The sequence below is a fragment of the Brassica napus genome, unplaced genomic scaffold (genome assembly GCF_020379485.1).
Source record: "Brassica napus cultivar Da-Ae unplaced genomic scaffold, Da-Ae ScsIHWf_834;HRSCAF=1189, whole genome shotgun sequence".
Classification (NCBI taxonomy): domain Eukaryota; kingdom Viridiplantae; phylum Streptophyta; class Magnoliopsida; order Brassicales; family Brassicaceae; genus Brassica; species Brassica napus.
In genome coordinates this window covers 92,428-98,013 of record NW_026016878.1, presented here as the reverse complement: position 1 = coordinate 98,013, position 5,586 = coordinate 92,428, and the positions used below count along the sequence as shown (strand labels likewise).

General features: G+C 40.1%; 1 pseudogene; it reads right to left on the bottom strand.

The window, feature by feature from the left end:
* Nucleotides 1-349: 349 nt before the first annotated feature.
* On the bottom strand, nt 350-3,960 carry LOC125606292 (annotated as a pseudogene).
* Nucleotides 3,961-5,586: the final 1,626 nt, after the last annotated feature.

Below are 5,586 nucleotides of genomic sequence, written 5' to 3'. Positions count from 1 at the left end.
CTTAAATGTGTTTATATTTAGTGTATATGATAAAATTTATAAATATATTGTAAGTATCCACTTTTATAAGTCAAAATTTGGTTAAACTTAAAAATAATTAATTTGTTATTTATTATATATTTTGTAATTCAATAGAATTTGTTGTTCATGTTATTTATTTGAGTTTATTATAAACTTTTATTGTTTCTGATATTTATTGTTATAGTTGTTATATTTCTGCAAAATTTAGTATACGCATAAATTTATTTATAATAAATATACGAATAATCACACCTCCAGGAAATAAGTTAACTGAACTTCAATTTTTATAGTTTGCATATATTATTCTTGTAAGTTTTATTCTTTATCATCAAAATCATCATTGCGAGTGTGAAACGAAAGTGATTGATATAGGGTCCAATCTTGTTTTTTCTAATTCCAGTAATGAGTTCATGAATGTACGATTCTCAATATATATACACATATATGGATGCAGATATATAGATAGATACAAATTCAAATTCAAATGCAATGAAGACGATATATTTATATACAAGCATGTGATTCAGAGCATAGAGTCCGTCATGGCCGGAAGTCGTCGGAAAAAGTTGAGTGGAGCGGAGGGAATACGGTGTCGGAGCCTAGGGTGTCTCATGAAGTAGTAACCAGAGAGGAGAGCAAACAGTTTAAAAGGTGTTATGTACATAACCATGGCTATGATCAAACAGAACGTCACAAATATTGCTGTGGCGCGTGGATCACGCCAGCTCAACAGAGCCTGCACGCGCTCTCCCTGTGCTGCTATGTCTCCCACCACCGACTGTATCTTCCCCGCCACAATTCTCAGTCGGTCGTACCTGACAAACAAGAACGACAGAGCCAAACACCATATTAAGATTTGTTTCTTTAATCCTTTAAGAGGTTTTCTGTTGGAGTGACCAACCAGATGAAACTAATATTATATGTTGTAGTTTCAGGTCTGTCGTAATGGGTTTCGGCCCGAACTTTTTAGTATTCAAATAAAAAAAATAAAAATGTGTTTGTTACCTCATTTTAACAATGTCCGGAGCCTTCATGGTCGGGAAGATATCAAACTCTTCGTCCAGTTCATCAGCATTCACACTCTCTGCGTAAGACAGTTTGGTGTCCATATGAGGAGGAAACCTTGGCCTAAACCTGTAGTTCCACAGCCCAATCACAGCCATGTAAAGAAACACAGTCGGCAAAATCATCTCCGGGAACATCACAAGCATCGTGTACAGCACGTGCACCAGCGCCGTCGTCACCGGCGTCCTCCAGCTGCACACTTCCCCCATCCATTTCCACACCGACATCACTCCAGAAAACACCGCGGTGAACCTGTAGAAGTTGGCTTTGCTTCGCCTCATGCTGAACAGATGGGTCTTAGCATCCGTCATATACTCAACAACTTCACGTCTAAGAGGCGGCTCTGACCGGCCTAGTCGAGCCACCATTATGTTGAGAGCCTGCACCCTAAGCACTTCCTGTAGGTTAACGGATAAAGGCTGTGTGTAATGCATCTTAGGCAAGAGTGGTTTTGTGTATTTCATCAGCATGTTGGAGACTGATGTGCATGTGAACCTCACGGCTAAGTGAAGCTCGCCTCTTTTCTTGAGACCAGATGGTTGTAAAACAAGTAATGGGTAAGCGTTTGTGTACACACGACCACTCTGGAGAGTTGAGAGTCTGATACGTACTTTCCCAATCGTCTGATCTCTGTTCTTTCCTTCTCCGAAATGACCGTTGTCGAAGACGCAGATGGTTAAGACCGTTGCGGGGTCGAAAACCTCCCATGTGTACTGCTCATTGTACTTTGGACTCAAGCTGTTGATTACAGTTCTCGACCGAACCCACTTGTGACCGTATTTAGCAACAACGTACGTGTCCGACACACCTTTCCCGTCTCTAGTTTTCACCGGGTGGAGCCCGTTTGCGTTAAGTATCCCAAGCTCCAAGACTCCTATTGGCGGTTTCCAGAGCGGTTTCGCCGTTGGCCTGAGATCGCTGCTGTAGTAAGTGGACTCATCAAAAACGTGGTAGCCTCCTTCAAGAGCCGCGGCCACATGGATCCTAGTAGCGAACTTCACCTTCTTGGCTTTATCTTCATCCATTGCGTCTGAGATGGAGTCTTCCAGATGAAACCAGCGGCTACGAAACTTCTTATCATCCGTACGTTTCTCAATAGCAGCGAGAGGAATCACAGCTTTGCCTACAGGCTCATCTCTGTTAGGTTCAGAGTGGTCTTCCACCGAGAGGACCAGGTTTTCTTCAAACGGCTCCGCGACTACGAACATGAACTCCTGGTCCCATGTCGGATGAAACGTTCTCTGAGAGACTCTAGTCTTCAACATCTGATTACCCATCTGGATCCTCACAAAGGCCTCGGGAAGACGGGACTTGTCGGAGACGATGATCACGTCCTGAGCCTCTATTATCCTCACCCTTAGGTACCATAGCCGAGGAGAATGGTACACTTTCGAGCGGAGGTTGGCCGATATAATGTCCGAACTGTCTGAAGATGTCAATGAGTCCGAGAAAACCGCATCCCCGAAAGCTTCATCTGCTTGAGTACCTTCCCAGACAGCAAGCATTATCTCAGCTCTCTTCTTCTTCTCTTGTCTTTTGTTCTCAAGTCTGTACCACTCGGGAGCTAAAGGACTATCCGGAGGAACGCGAGACTGAACCTCATGGAGATCAAACCGAACAGTCCCAACGTAATCGTCAAGGACAAGGTCTTTATCCTTCACCACTATTTCAAGAACGTTAGACTGAAGATTCTCTTTAGCAAAGGCAAAGACTTGGTTCCACTCCGGATCCGAGTTCTTGTCCAAATGTCTTGTAACGCCTTTGAAGTTTCCTATTTTTACTTCAACGTAAGGGTCTAAGCTTCCCGTAAGGTCTCTGTCGGGGAGGTCACGCGCCTTCACGACTCGCACGAAGAGAAACCTCATCTCTTCAACGAGATCATATGCGCCGCTTGCTGGTCTCTTTGTACCACGAACCACTCGTCCTCCGATGATCTGTCCACCTCCCAGGAAAGGGCTCGTCTCTTTGACTGAGAAATCTGATGGTGGAGTTGGACCGTTGTATTGAACTACTCTTGGAGGCATTGGCGCAGCAGCTCTCATCTCGTGCATGCCATAGTTCATCGTCGCCGGCTGTTGTTGGTTCACTGAAGGGGTAGCGTTATAAAACGTACGTGTTATAGGCTTCTTAAGCTCTCTTCTCTCATTAGCATCATCTGTGATTAGGGAGCTTACATGTTCTCTCCGCGGGCTGGGGATATAAGCTCGAGGAGATTCTGAGACAGAAGGTGTGATAGAAGGGTCGTCAGTGATGAAGACTCTCAAACCAAGCTCCCCACGCGCTCGAGAGAAAACGCTGCGTTTCTCTAGAGGGTAGTTGAAAGGAGCTGCTTCAGAGCGAGGAAAAAGGATGTTCCATTGACTCGAACTTTGCCAAGAAAGGGCTTAGCATCGGTTTCGTCCTGGTAGCTGAAGACATGGGCTTCGAGTGTACGGGTGGAGAGGAAGGAAGGATCAGAGACAAGGAAGTAGAAAGACTCGTGCCAGACGGGGTTTGGATCGTTGGGTTTGGTCGTTGTGCGGAATATCTGGTTATCAAACTTGAGCTCCACGAAAGGGCTACATGAGTTTTGCTTGTCTCTCTGAAATAGACCATGTGCGCTTATGACTTCAACGCCTAGCTTTATATTGCTCATTTGAAGCTTTGCCTTGAAACTGAAATACCTTATCATAAACAAAAAAAGGCAAAACGAGCTTATCAGAAAACTATGGAGTATTCATTCACAGTGTTAAAAGGAAACTAGTATACTGTAAAACCTAAATTAGCCGTATGGAGATAAGGAGAGTTACACAGCTTACAAGAACAAGAAAAAGAAAGAAAGAAAAAACCCATAAGAGAACGAACCTTTTTCAAGTATTTCTCGTCTTCAGAAACAGAGGAGGACAAGACGCAAAAGACATGACGGTCTTTAAAGGTTGATCAATCACCTGTCTTAATCAAATCAGTAGTTAATGAATAAACAATCTTAGTTTCTTGGTAACTACGGCAGATGAAAACAAGTTTTAATGATTTCCTCTTAAAGAGTTCGTGTTCTGTTTTACTCTCTATGGTTAGTTACTATGTTGACACGTGTCCATTATTAACATTAGCTAACATATCAGGAGGACTAATCGGATGAAGCGTTGACCCCAACCCAATGTTAAGACGTTTTCTTATTTTTTGAGCCTAATCGTTATTTACTCAATTATTAATGTCGGCTAACGTATCTTTTTTCTGTTAAAAATAATAAATATAAAATATTGAAGCATCTCTGTGTATTATTAGAAGTTCCTATCAAATCTGAATGCATAATTAGGCCACATATACCTAGAAAAATTCATAATTAAGTAAATACCCTAAATACTATTGATACTTCTAAACCCCAATATTGTCCCTGCCCTTGTCCTACCCCATATCTCTGCCCCTGCCCATTCTTCTTCCTTCTACCTCTTGTATCTCTCTAAATTTTTTACCGAATAATAATATGCTGGCTCTTTCTTCTTTTCTAATCCATTATCACAATAATTTTTTTTCTCTTTTCTATCTCCACAGTTGTGGATCCAATAAAATTATCTCATCGAGGTAGGAGAGAAGATTAACTCCTAACACAACCAAAAATTGATTGAACCAAATCTCTCGGCGCGAACCGAAGAGATTGAATTTCTGCAGAACTGGATGCTCAGAGTGAAGAAAAAATACAAGACTAGTTTTTGATTGATGGAACTTCGGTGAGAACTTCCCTGCACACGACAGAGAAATAAACGAAGAGTGTAAGATATATAATCTAATAGCTGGTAGTTTACATCTTACGTGCTAACCATTGCCCAAAATTGTTATTCATGGCATCAATGGTTGTATCTATAGAAAATTAGTTATTGACTAAAAGTTGTTTCAATAGTCGGTATCATTCCTAGTATTGATTAACTTTAATTTTAACATAGCTGGAACTGCTGTTATCATTCATAATAGACACTAACTATGTGCCTTGCATTACTTTATCGTTAGCATATAAATATTTTCATCTTACGCTAACTATATGCCTCACATTGACATTATTAGGTGTTAGTATTTATATTAGCCGTTACTAGAAAAGTTAGCAGTGACCTCATTTGTATCATATATAAATTAATAAACTACATCTAAATTTATGTTTTACACGTTAAATAACATATCACAATGAGGTCACTGCTTTTGTTACTTGTTAGTTATAATTTTTCATAAACAAGTTTATTCACTAACAACTAATATAAACCAGAAATTAGATTTATGTCATTGTTAACATTACTTGATACCTACATCATTATCTGTCTAATATATATTATTTAATGCTAACATTTTCCTTAAAGCTTAACGTAAAATGTTAGCTGTTTAACTTATCTAATATTTAATGTTAACATTTTACGTTAAGGCTTAACGTTAAATATTTTAAGATAAAGCTTAACATTAAATCTTAACGTTAAATATTTTATGATAAAGCTTAACATTAAACATTTTCTGTTAACATATAATAATCTATGTTTG